This window comes from Ambystoma mexicanum, chromosome 4p, assembly GCF_040938575.1.
Source record: "Ambystoma mexicanum isolate Mex_15411 chromosome 4p, UKY_AmexF1_1, whole genome shotgun sequence".
NCBI lineage: Eukaryota > Metazoa > Chordata > Amphibia > Caudata > Ambystomatidae > Ambystoma > Ambystoma mexicanum.
In genome coordinates, this window is record NC_090927.1 from 182,683,297 (window position 1) to 182,697,371 (window position 14,075).

The 14,075-nt window shown below is 49.2% G+C and overlaps 1 protein-coding gene across 6 annotated transcripts in view; it reads left to right on the top strand.

The window, feature by feature from the left end:
• The first annotated feature begins 4,344 nt into the window (after positions 1–4,344).
• Positions 4,345–14,075, top strand: part of STMN4 (stathmin 4) — a 39,796-nt gene continuing 30,065 nt past the window's right edge. For 3 of the 6 annotated variants that reach the window (XR_011260364.1, XM_069605658.1, XM_069605662.1), the window contains exon 1: positions 4,345–4,459. The gene's annotated coding sequence lies outside the window, so the exon portion shown is untranslated. The remainder of the gene's footprint in view (positions 4,460–14,075) is intronic. The other 3 variants (XM_069605659.1, XM_069605663.1, XM_069605661.1) reach the window with 3 other exon arrangements.

Genomic DNA, 14,075 nt, shown 5'->3' on the forward strand with positions numbered 1-14,075 from the left:
ATCTTCTCCTAGGAAGGGGCATCTGACCCCAGGGAGGGCTGCATGAGATGGCCCCTCTTATCTGCCCCCAGAGAGGGCTGAATGAGATACCCCCCTGAATTTGGTGTGGGGGGGTAGAGGGTCACCCCCCATTACATTAGAAAATTACCTGGCGGTTTAGGGTGCCCCTCAGCCTGCCCTAAAGTGTAGTGTACCTTTTTCAATTGTTTTCTTTGATTACGAAACTTGCCTTGGCACAGAGGGTCACATTGGTGTGCCAATCTGGCACCGGGGGGCTCAAACCTTACTGCCTCACCCACTGGGGGGCCTGTCCCACCATTTTTGGGGGCCCTCTCCCCCCACCCCAAATGGAGGGGGGGGTGTACCTCATGCAGCCGTTTGTAGGAGGCCCAGGGAGGCATGCATGAGGTGCCCCCGCCACCCATTTGGGGTGAGAGGGGAGAGGGCCCCCACAAATGGTGGGACAGGCCCTCCAGGCAGTGGGGCAGTAAGGTTTGGGCACCCCGGGCAAACCAATGTGCCCCTCTGTGCCAAGGGGAGCTGGGTTACCAAAGGAAAAAAGTGAAAATGGTGGAACGCTTTTTAGGGGGGGCGGTGGGCACCCCAAAGGGTCGGGGAATTTTCTAATGGGATGGGGTATTGACCCTCTCCCCCCCACCCGCAATGGTGTGGGTGCCATGTCATGCAGCCCTCCCTGGGACCAGATATCTGCTCCTAGGAACGGACGTCTGAGCCCAGGGAGGAGTGCAGGATAGCGCCCCCCTTATCTGCCCCTGGGGAGGGCTACATGAGATGGGCCGCCCCTCCAATTGGGGTGGGGGTGGAGAGGTGCACCCCCTTTCATGTTAGAAAATTCCACAGCGGTGTCGGGGACTCCTCCGCCCCCGCTAAAGGGCTGCCTGCCATTTTGAATTGTGTTCTTTGTTTACTATACCTGCCTTGGCGCAGAGGGGCACATTGGTGTGCCAATCTGGCACTGGGGTGCCCAAACCTTACTGCCCCACCCACTGGGGGCCTGGCCCACCATTTTTGGGGGCCCTCTCCACCCCCCACCCCAAATGGAGAGGGGGTGTACCTCACGCAGCAGTTTGTAGGAGGCCCAGGGAGGCCTGCATGAGGTGCCCCCGCCACCCATTTGGGGTGAGTGGGAGAGGGCCCCCAAAAATGGTGGGACAGGCCCCCCAGTGGGTGGGGCAGTAAGGTTTGGGCACCCCGGCGCCAGATTGGCACACCAATGTGCCCCTCTGCGCCAAGGGCAGTTGAGTTACCAAAGGAAAAAAGTGAAAATGGTGGAACGCTTTTTAGGGGGGGCGGTGGGGCACCCCAAAGGGTCGGGGAATTTTCTAATGGGATGGGGCATTGACCCCCTCCCCCACCAGCCGCAATGCAGTGGGTGCCATGTCATGCAGCCCTCCTTGGGACCAGATATCTGCTCCTAGGAAGGGACGCCTGAGCCCAGGGAGGAGTGCAGGACAGCCCCCCCCTTATTTGACCCTGGGGAGGGCTACATGAGATGGGCCGCCCCTCCAATTTGGCCATGTGTCACAGGTGTCCTCTTTTGGGAAATGCATGGGGTTCCCTGTTTTCCTTGCTAGCTTCGACGCCCTAGGCCCAAATCTGTAGGTTGCCCACATGGACAAAATGGAATGTGTCGAAAGGCTTAGGGTTACCAGTGGGTTACCCTTTTCCTTTTGCACCCCCGGTAGGTGCACCCACACATGTGAGGTACAGTTTTCATCGGGACACGTGTGGGGACGCGGGAGGGTAGACCATGTGTTGTTGGCGGTGTGTTTCGGTGGGTGGCTAGAGCGAAATGTCTGAGAATTGTCTTCATTTCCAGCCAATTTCAGAGACATTTCCTTGTGTCCACTCACCGAAACAGGTCGCCAACAACAGATATCATATCTTCCCGCGTTCCCAGAGGTGTCCCGACGAAAAAGGTACCTCACATGTGTGGGTGCACCTACCGTGGGGGCAATAGGAAAAGGGAAACCCGCCGGTAACCCCAAGCCTTTCCCCACAGCACAATTTGTTCATGTGGGCAACCTACAGATTTGGGCCTAAGGTGTCGAAGCCAGCAAGAAAAATAGGGAACCCCATGCATTTCCCAAAAGAGGACGCTCGTGGGAATCCACAGAGGTCTGCCTTGTGCAAATTGCCCCAGTTTTTATTAGCCACAATCCCCGACAAAGTGTGATATTTGGTGGGGAAAAAACACAATGTTCACTTTGACTGGGGTTCTGGGTAATGAATCCTCGGCCGCTTCGCGCAAATCAAACCTCTGAGGATTCCCACTGGTGTCCTCTTTTCAGAAATGCATGGGGTTCCCAGTTTTCCTTGGTGGCTTGGACACCTGAGGCCCAAATCTGTATGGTGCGTTTGTCTGGAGAAAGTGTCAAATTCAGGTGTCGAAACAGACTTGGGGTTACCTGTGTTTTAGGCTTTCCCCTTGGCGCCCATGTAGGTGTACCCACACACGTGATGTACCGTTTTCATCGAGACACCTGTGGGAACGCGTGACAGTAGGCCATGTGTTGTTGGCGGCGTGTTTCGATGGGTGCACCGAGTCAAATGTGCGGAAAATGCATTTTTTTCCCACATTTATGATTTTGCGGGGGTGTCTGGGTAATAAATTCTGGGCCAATGTGTGCAAATCATAGCTCTGCGGATTCCCACGGATGTCTTCTTTTTGGAAATGCATGTGGTTCCCTGTTTTCCATGGTGGCTTGGACACCCGAGGCCCATATCTGTTTGTTGTGCTTGTCTGGAGAAAGTGTCAAATTCAGGTGTCGAAACAGACTTGGGGTTACCTGGATTTTAGGCTTTCCCCTTGGCGCCCAGGTAGGTGCACCCACACATGTGAGGTACCGTTTTCATTGGGACACCTGTGGGAATGCGGGACGGTAGGTCATGTGTTGTTGGCCATGTGTTTCGATGGGTGAGCCGAGTGAAATGTGCAGATAATGCATTTTTTTTTCCCACATTTCGGACTTTGCGGGGTGTCTGGGTAATAAATTCTGGGCCGATTTGCGCAACCATCTGCAAAGGAAAAGAGGCTGGAGGGCTCCTTAAGTAGGAAAAAGAGCGGCAAGCAGGAAGGCACCAGGTGGCGGGGCTTGCTAAGTGGTGAAAAAGAGCGGCAAGCAGGAAGGCACCAGGTGGCGGGGCTTGCTAAGTGGTGAAAAAGAGCGGCAAGCAGGAAGGCACTAGGTGGGCGGGGCTTGCTAAGTGGTGAAAATGAGCGGCAGGCAGGAAGGTACCAGGTGGGCGGGGCTTAGGGCAGGTGACCTAGATCCACTTGAACCTGCTCCCCATCTGCAAAGGAAAAGAGGCTGGAGGGCTCCTTAAGTAGGAAAAAGAGCTGCAAGCAGGAAGGCACCAGGTGGGTGGGGCTTGCTAAGTGGTGAAAAAGAGCGGCAGGCAGGAAGGCGCCAGGTGGCCAGGGCTTAGGCCAGGTGACCTAGATCCACTTGCACCTGCTCCCCATCTGCAAAGGAAAAGAGGCTGGAGGGCTCCTTAAGTAGGAAAAAGAGCAGCAAGCAAGCAGGTACCACGTGGGCGGGGTTTGCTAAGTGGTGAAAAGAGCAGCAAGCAGGAAGGCACCAGGTGGGCGGGGCTTGCTAAGTGGTCAATTATAAAACATGGCATACCTTTCTGGCACATCACAGTTTTTTTTTAATCTGCTTGGAAACAGACCCTTTATGTACAAATGTTCACTCTGAAGTCTCCCTTCAATCTCCTCACACCACTGCCCTTCTCAGCAAGGTATGCGCTACATCTAACCTGCCGAACATAATACACGTAAGAGCTCACACCACATTGAACGTATTTTTTCAACCCCCCCCCCCCCACCTCCTTTGTGTTATTGGGTATATGGAATAGTGTCTGCATTGTCTCACAAAAGAAAATTATGGAAAGTATGCAATGGTGGGTAGTATGTATCTATAAAATAGCCAATTATATATGATAGGTTATTCGAAATTAATGATTTTCCAGTATTTAAACGCATTAGGAGTACAACATGTAATGTTTTAAAACATTCCTTTAAACGATAACGAATAGCGACGCATGGCAGCCACCACCCTGTATGTAACCGTAACAGCCATCTTTCCGTGTTGCTGTGAGTCACCCGGCTTCTCTCGCTGTCGCGACATCATCCCACCACTCATCCATCTTGCTCTGCCCAGTGCTGGGCTTTTTGTTCAGCGGGGAAGGGAAGCTCATCGGATGACATCACCTTTTTTGGCTGCCTGCTCTCTGAAGTGTTATCCTGGCAAGCCCCGTTCCTTCGGAGGATGCTGGCCAATCATCGGGCCCGCCTGCGCTGTCCAATCAGAAGGCTCAGAGGTGATGTAATGCTCAGCAGCAGCGTTGAAGTGGTGCTGATGCTGGGAGCTGTCCTCAGCACTGACAGAAGCGGCGAGGACCCACAGCAGCGCGCCAGGCACCGGTGACTGGGGTGAGTACCCAAACAATGGAATGGAGTTACCAGCCCAGGGGGGAAGGTGCCCGAGGGGTAAAAAAGCAACTTGCATCTGTATGTTTAACTGTTATAGACGGACAAGGGGAAGCCACGCATCCATCAATCTATGTACCTGTCTGGCTAGCTAGCTCTCTATTTACTCACCCACAAATGTGCTCCCATTACTTTTAAAACCTTTGCATAATAACAATAGTGTAACTTTTAATTCGAATCGTTCGAGCTGGACATTGACGGCCGCGAGTTCTGTCTTTATTCTGGTTTAATGCTGCCAGAGGCTTGTATGGCTTGCAGATATTCGAGGAGAAAATACACATACATTGATGTGTCGGTTTATATGTTGGTGTGCGGTATATTCAATGCGGTTTTCTTGGACATGTGTGTTTTCCCCCAGTATACAGTGCAGATGTGTTTTTTCTAAAGGTGTGGCGTGTGCACGGGCACCGCTCTGGGGGCACGTGTGCTAGCCCGTTGCAGGACACAGGTGTGACGGCTCTGCCTAGGATTGGGCTGCGTTTGGTGTGGCGGGGAGGGGCGCCCGTGGGCTCCCGGTAAACGTGGGACAGGTCTGCGGCCACAGTGCTCACGAGTCACGACGACCTGGAAAGGAATTGCGCTCACTGGCCTCCGCCGTGGATTATCGCGAGTCTCTGCCCAGCCCCCTAATCCCTGTCACATACACCCCCCTGTCTGAAGACCCATCTGTCACTCCCGCTCCCAAATCCTCGCTTATATGCCCCTCTCTCCACCCATACTGTGCACATGTATGTAACATGGGCCCCTACACGCCACAGCCTCGCCCCATCCCTACAGCATGTCACATTTTCTCTTCCAGTCTTTCAATCTGTTCTGGGCGTATCTCCTTTTCCTCGCTCACTTGTTCGTTCCTCCCTCTTTCCAACTCGATATGTCCGCGGACTCTGCGTGTCTTGTTCCCATATTACCCCTTGCCATTGCTTTTTTTTTTTTTGTTTACTTTAACAGTCCAGTGAAGTGGCACAGACCGATAATTCGCAACCGCCCGTCCTCGTAAGACCCCCTGCCTGCAGAAGCATTTCTCGGCGATGGCCACCCCCCAACGCAGAGCACCCTGGCCGTGTGTCCATGACGTCACATTTGGCTTCTTCAGATACATTGCAGCCAGAGCTGGCCGAGCACTTATGTGTCACCCGTGAAGTTCTGTGCATTATGACCTGGAGGGTAGGAGGAGATGGGGGCAGTTTCCTTGTTATTTCCAAACGAGTGACTTGTTTTACAACCACCCAACCGCCAGGTGAGGAGACTCAGGTAGCGGCGCCATATCGTGAATGATGTCACTTTGGAAAGCGGCCATTTTGGTCCAGTGTTTTCATGTACACTTCATGGAATGAGGTAGCTCCGTGGGTTTAGCGTTCGCTGCAGAAATCTGTGTGCTACTTGAAAGGCCACAGGTTTGGACCTAGCTTGGCCGCCTTGCCTGTTATAGTCTTACCATGCACTTTGCTAATACACAATTTAGTTAAAAGAAAACCGCTGAGGGGCCATGCGCTTTTGGCCTGCGTGATACAAATAATGTTGCACTGATATTCTGGCCAATGCTTCTTCCTCATTAATATGATGGCAGATGTAGGCTGTAGCATGCATTAGCAAGGCCTTCTGTAAACACAGCATCACTATCACAGCAATGACCTCCTTTTCTTCTTCACCCATGAAAGTTCTTCAAAAGGGGAATTATTTCTACACTGCGGGGTAATCCTACTGTCACTGGCTCAGCCTTTCATCATTCTAATCTCCATGAAATGAGTAGAGTACTGTTGTGTTTGCGAACACCTGCTAGTCAGAAGGCCAGGAAACCGCACAATCTGCGTGAAAAGAAAGTGATTATTTATGAAAATGGAACACAATTGAATGCTTTCTCGCCTGTATAATCCCTCTTTCACATTCTTACTCCTGGGGCCCACTCCTGTTTTTTTTTACACCGTCGCATGGCGATGACGTCATTGTTCTAAGCAGGCAGGTAGATTAAGGGCCAGGAATCATGGCATATCTGTATGACGGCATTTATTATTTTCGTAGGTGGTTTGTGCAGGAGCGATTTTGTTTTTGTCAAGTGAACACAGCATTTTTCTGAATTCAGGGAGGGAACAGACCCAACAACTTGTATTTTGATGGACGTGCAGGGGGTTTATCCCTATGCTCACTTATTTATTTATTTATTTAATGTGCATTTAGCCAACAACGGCTTTACAAATCAGAAACAGACAAATCTTAAAAACATACATAAATCATTATCTTCACTTATAAAGGCTGAAGCTCTAAGGTTCATGACTGTAACATTTAATCACTGGCAGTTTCATATTCTTACTGATTTCACACTCGTTTCCTTGAATATGCATTGTTATACGTTTATTTATGTTTGGGAGTTTTTTAGGATCATCCATGACACCTCTAAAATAACCCTACTTGTGTATATATATATATATATATATATATATATATATATATATATATATATATATATATACATATATATATATATATATATTCAATACAGCCTCTTCCGTCGTGTAACACTAGGCAAGAACCGTCGTGTGACACTAGGCATTTCGCAGGCTTTCAGAGCGCATAGAGGCCCCATAGCCTAGTTCCAGATGCGCTAGAGACACCTGCAGGCTGGCAGTATCTTAGCAACAACATGGGGTGAGGGTGGACTGGGCAGGCGCTTGTTTGTTTTGTGAGTTAGTTGCTGTAGTGTTGCATGATCAGAACGCTGCACCACTCGGGGGGAGAGAGGGGGGGGCGGTGTCCGATGACAGCGGCATCTCACCTGCGATTAAACGGTGTGCCCCTGTAGCCTATACACCTTTGTGTTAGATAATATGACACTGACGTGGCGTAAGGAACAGGCTTGGGAGCGCGCGCGCGAGTCAAAGGAGGGGTACAGTGGGCCCTGAGACTAGCATACAGAAATGATCCTGCCACGTGCCTCAATGCAAGTCTGCCATCTAAATACCTCTGGCGAATGACGTCACACTCACCGAACCACACACCTTCCGCCGAAGGGACAGCCTGGAATGCATTAATGTGTTGATGATGGAGTGGGTAAACAACACTGTTTTCTCCTGTTTCTATTATTCACAACACGATTCTGACAGCCTCAGTAAATACAGTGTGGTGTAAGAGACAGAGCACGCATGCAGAGAGCTGAGCAGTGTGACACAGGGTCAGAGTGCGTGACCCTCCCATGGCCTCGGTCCCACTCTGACACATTTCCGCCATTACATAAGGCACGCGACCCCGCGGTAGGCCTTGGAAGGCTGGGTGAAGTGTGTTTGTGGTTCTAAGATCAGTTCTGCGAAGGGAGGGAGCTATAGCCCCCCCCCCCCCGCCCACCCCACCACCACCACCATAACTGTTTGCCCAGCTCAATGGTCCAGGTTGTCCGCCAACGTAGACGTCTCGGGAATCCAGCATGGCGGGCGCCGAGTCAGGCCGAGGGTGTGCAGCGATGACATCACCACTCTTTATGCAGCTCTGACTGTAGTTCACTGCTCTCCTCTGCATCGTGCGGTGCAGCTCGCCGCCCATACACCCTGCCCTAGGCCATCCGTGGGAAGGTTCCAGGAGCAGCAGTGGCGCCCAGTCCATAGATGGGGAAGGAGAGGTCACTGGCGAGTGCCCCGTGTCTCTGTCTCCTCTACATCTGGACCTTGGACTGTGCTGTTACACGAATAAACAGCCCTACATGAAAGCTGATGCCTGCAAGTTATCTCTGCATGCATACAGCATGCTCGCTCACCAAGAAGCCAAGACCTAACCAGCTCCATGTGCGCCGCGCACCTGGCACGGGGGAGACATGGCGCTGGGGGTCTGTGGATGCAAATAGCAATTCTCCACCAGTGCTGGGTCCTGAAATATGCAACATCCAATCCTCATATGAGTGAGCAGGATTTCCTCAGGTGTAGGCGTTCCATTTTCTGACCCCTCTACAGGGTCTACCATTACCCGTGTTATTAACTGGACATGTGTAGGGTGACACAGTGACTCCATATGTTCAGTCTTGTGCTGTTATATTCCAACACATGTGTTCTGGGAGATGCAGTCTGCGTTAACTGTAACCAAACACATCGAGGCTAATCACCTGCTACTGAATGCTCTGTAAAAAGAAACAAAGGACAAGGAAAGCGGTGTCCTGATGACGCCCATGGCAAGATGGCCCTGCTATTCTTGAGTTGTTAATTCTGGGACTTGTAGTCCTAGATTCAGAATGGGAAAAGAAACCTTTCAAGTCTTAGACGAAAAGAAGAAAAAAAAACAGGAATGGATGAGCATCACCCACCTGCCATGTGCTAAATTGTCCTGTATGCATTGGTATGGGGGCACCAGTTCATCTCACCCACGTGGCTCACCTCCATGTATGAAGATGATGGTAAACACATGTGGTATTTCAAATACCTGTCTGGGTGGATATGTTCTGAGACTGGTGATTACCGCTGAAGGGCAGTTTGCTTAACTTTCTTCTTCACTCTGTGGTTGTTTGAGGTGCTGGCGATACACTCAGCGGTTATTGGGGTGAATATGTACAGGGGGACTGTGTGGTAATCCCATTGCTTGACCATAGTAACATCCTTTTATTTTGTACTGAAAGCCGAGGTCAGGAGCTCTAAGTGGTTCTGTTGGTCTTGGGACTTCTGGGGCCCTCCCAGATGGTTGATGCAAGATGAGGTGGCAGGCTGCATGGAGGACACGCTTAGTCCTTACGATGTGGGTAGCGACCAAGTATAAGAAGGGAGATAGGACATGTTTTTTGGAGTGGAACTGGGGATCTGTAGCTGGGGTAGGTGGGAGGTCTTGTGCGGGTTTGGACTGGGGTGTGGTTAATTCGATGGGTAGTGGTCTCCTTGAAGTCCGGTACCATGGCTTCTCTGCAGAGGTTCGGGTATGGCTTGAAGTTCACTGCCAGTTTTCCGGCTGTTCCCTGCTTAATTTTGTTATCAAGCTGGAGTAGTTCTCTGGTACATGTCCAGTGAATATGACGTCAGTGGTAGATGTTAGGTCATTTTCTCTAATGATGTATTGTGACAGATGATGAAGTCATGGAGGCCATGTTTGTCTCTGCCTTTCCTTCCCGTTGGGAAGGTTACGGACAGGTTGTTCGCCTTTGCGATTAAGTCATTGTTAATGCTGGATTCTTTGTTTAAGTGTTGAGCAGAAGTTCCCTTTGTAAGGATGTCTTGATCATAGATGGGAATGTTGTGTTTATATTTTCCAGGCTGAAGATGGAAGGTGCCGGGTAGCTGATGGTTATCTTTGGGAAAGCTGATGACGCTCCGGTGATCGCGGAGCTGGAGGGGCAGAGTGAGGACAATGACGAGTGAAGAAAAGAGTAGAGCAATGTAGTGAATGGCTGAGGAGAGTGGTTGTCAGTGAGTGGCATTGTAACTGGTTATGGAATAATGGTTTTTTCTTTGAGTCTAAGTGATTGAAATAATGGTTGGTTGTGGGTGAATGGTCTTGTGAATGACTTCAGGTGTTTACTAGCATAAGAGCCTGTGGGTGGATCATTAATTAGGACATATTTCGCCGAGCTACATTGAAGCCGACTCCTCCCAGTGGGTTAAAGAGCAAGTTCTGGTCAGAATTTAGGATTACAGAAAAGATACGTCCTCGCAGCAATATGCCCGAAGAGAGTATTATATAGCTAGCCGACATGAGATGACAGGTACCCACCATAACATATTTTACTGGCAGTGAAGGGTGCTGATGTTTAGTAAATTAAAAAGTAAACTCCTGCTCCTTCTTGCTCCACAGTACTTTTGTGGTCAGTTACTGTCTCTGTAGCAAGTTACCGATGTAGATAAGACTGCCCCCTCCATCATACACTACAAGGAGGCCCTGAAGACCCAACTCTTAAAAAAACATCACACCAGTCACTGATCCCTCCTCTCAACCCTTTCTCCCCCTTAAATCCCCTCGCCATACCAGCTCCTCTGCTACCCATGCATCCTACCTGCAACCCCTGGGCGTGCCCCATGTGTACAGCACTCCCTTGCTACTCAGCTAGGTTTGCGCTTTATAAATCCCACACGTTCATGTGCTCTTCTATCAATATCTGCATTATCCTGCGGTGGAAGCAACAGTACACCTAGGTCTTGCCTTTTTGCCAGAATTACTCCATCAAGATATTATGTTGTTCCTCCTGAAGAAAGTCTGTTAGTTGACTAGGGGATGAAACATGTCAGGCTGCAATGGGCCCTAATTTCAAATCAATGTCTGATGATGTAACCAAAGGCATTCCCACACCACAATTAGGCATTTGATTTTGATTGTTCAATTTGTTATGTAAACATAAGTTTACTTGTTCACACAGGTGTGTGCTGATGGTATTATGAACTAAGCGACTTCTTAGTAATGTATTCACTATAGCAATATTTCATTCAATGTACTATTTCCCTAGAATGGGTAAACACACATTTCCGAAGATGCAGGTATAAGCAGTCTGAACCTAGTTTTCAGAAATTAGATTGATGCACTGGACAAGGTGTATGACTTTGGTTTTCCAACACATATTCCCTCAGATCTTTCATCACAGTTGGATAAGTGTCTGGGATAAACCACCTGCAGTGCTCATCACGTCAGGCTTCGTTTGCCATATAACCTCAAATTGCAATCCCTGCGGCAGCAAAATTAGGCGTAGGCTTCCTAAATCACACTTAAAGGTCTGTCTTGTTTACCCACTTGGTTTGAGAGTTCACCATTTGGCTTTTCCCACATGCCACATGCCTCAATGTGATCAATCCTACCGTAAGTCTGGAGCAACCTAAATTAAAAATTGAATAATGTACTCTATTCAATTTTCAATTCTCATGAAGGAGTGTGTATATCCTTTTGTTACTCTAAGAGTGCGAAGTACAGCTTCTTTTGGAGAACAAGCTCTGTGTCACAGGAAGATAGACCAGATACCCAAGAGGAGTCTCAATGAAGGCTGTGGCACGTAGCAGCCAATCACAGGGTGAAGTTGTCCAATAATTCAGAAAACCAGAACAACAGTTGAAACATTGCTTTGCCTTGAAACGATTACGTCATTTCATAGAATTTGACTCATTGGCTGCACTTGTGCAGTATTGGTGAATTGATGGCGGTCAAAAGTAATGCGTGCCACTTAAGAACAATCACGTTTCAGACGAAGCCTGTTATTGACATGGCTCAGATCTGGCCTCTCATTGGCTTCCAGAGGACAGTTTACCGCTCTTCTACAGTGGCTCAAAGGCCTTCTGGAAAAACAATGGCCAGCAGAGAAAGTGGGGAATGGTCCTTTGGTGTGAGAAGTAGTGCCTTGCCAATCAGTGTGAGAAGAAGGAGCTATTGAATGAGGAACCCCTTCTGTTACCAGTCCCTTTCCAGTGGCGTGCCTCCACTTCCACCTTGGCCTCCATGTAGTTCCAGGGGCTTCAAGAGCACCTTCAACACGTCCCTTCCTTTTTTAAGCAGATCGCATGTTCCACTAGTGTGGAAGGGGGTAAGGGGGAACTTGCAAGGCAGAAAATTGACCTATGGTTTCCTGCCAAACTCCACCACCTCACAATTCCTTGTTCCGTCAGCTACCTTCCCCCAAATCCCTTCATGGCCCTCTGTGTCCCACACACTCAAAGACAATACTTGCTGTCTCCTGCTGAACCCGGGGGAGGGGCTTCTTTGTGGCCTGTGTCCAATACAGCGAGAGGGATTACAGTAGTGGCGTTGCACTGTACCTCTAACACACAGAGGATAAACTCTTTACATGCACAATGCCACGTTGATGGACTGTCTACCCCACTCCCCTGGGATCCAGGGATATCCTTCATGATACTGTGGTTTCCCATGGCCTGCTTATTCAAGATTTAAGAGAAGGTTATAAATATCCTGTATGACCATCTTCATCCTGGAATACGAAGCCGCGACCAAGCTTTGGCATCAGGTCTAGCCTCACCTGGGCATCATGACCACAAGGTTTGGAGCCATTGAGGCACCAGCACCCAGTTAGCGGAGGGGCCCCTGGACCTGAGGTTCAGGACCCTGTCTCTGATTCTTGTTCATCATGCAGCAAGCATGGCAAGCACAGAGCGGAGGGCCGGAAGGCGGGGAGGCGGCAGATGGAGGAACATTTGGGCCTGCTACAAGGAACTAATTGAACAGAATCCAAATGAGCAGCATCTGTGCGGAGCGCCACAATGGACGACACAGGCATTGGCACGCACCATTCACATCCCAAGTCGCGCCTCCGGCGGCGAGATTACCCAAAGTAGATATAGGGCACCCCGGCGACCCACACCGTGAAAAATAGATCTCAAGGAGGGTAGAGGAAAGGTATTCCCCAATTTACTCAATGTATTTAACCCAGACTCGTGTCTTATTCCAAACATTTGAATCTGTATGAGGGCTGAGCCAGACACTGCCAGTGATCTTAGAAGGGCTTTGAATGATGAGCTATGGCAAACCCGCTGGGGCCATTCGCAAGCAGAAGTCTCCTCTGGTCTTGAAAGACGTGGCCGTAAGTATGGGCACCTGTTATGTATAGGTGTTGGGCTCTGATCATCCCATACACAGACCAGCTGTGGAGCCATATAGTTATGTCCAGGTCAGCTTTATTGTACATATTTACAGCTATACAGGATCCAGTTTCTCCTCATATGTACAGTACCATTACTGGTAGTCACAGTGGACATCACAGGATCATAGACAGGTAATTACATGGACATAAAGGGACAGGGACCCACCGGCCATCCTTACACACCCAGCTCAGACCTCCAACTGATATTCATGAAACACTCACTCACAGGCCCACTCAACATTCTCCTGAGCTGCTTATCATTCATACATCAACATTCCAATGGCATGCACACCTGGCCAGTGACAATACAAGACTTCCATCACAACATCCCCCTTCCATACAAAAGCACACATCACAACAGCACCTTGAAATGTGTGACCTGCTTCAAATTCTCATGCAGTGAGGTTTCACATTATACAACAAACATAACATATTAAATATACAATGTGTTGCATGTAAAGGAATGCATGAAAGTATGATGAAAACATGCCTGCCTATGGATTGGCTGATACCTGTTAAGCAACATACGATCCTTATGTATAGTGGAAGATTGCAATTTGTGTAAAGAAACACCTGCATGGGTGATGTGTCATTATTCCCTCCTTGTGTATGTTTCTGGCATCGTGATTCGCTGAAAGCTGAAGGATTTGTACTTGCATTAGTTGCAATTGGTTAGCTACGCTGTCAGTTAATGGATAGAGTCCCAGATGTCCAGGCTTGACAGAATTGGGTTTTCTTTGCTCTACTTTCTGTGCGAAGCCTGTGTCTGTCTTGTGTTAAGTACTTTCGTGATTAATATTATAGTTTGTAATGGTGTGAACGCTATGACTGTCCCGTAGTCATGACACAAGGATTATTGAGGAATTGTGGCTACACTTGGCATGTCACAGTGTAATCCTAATGTGTTTTGGTGTTGGCTATTAAAAGGGTCTGAAAGCTCTGCTTATAAGATACAACTACTGTCATGGGAAGTGAAGATAGAGGAGAGATGAGCTTTGAGGAGGATCACACAGCTTGTGGGTGTTT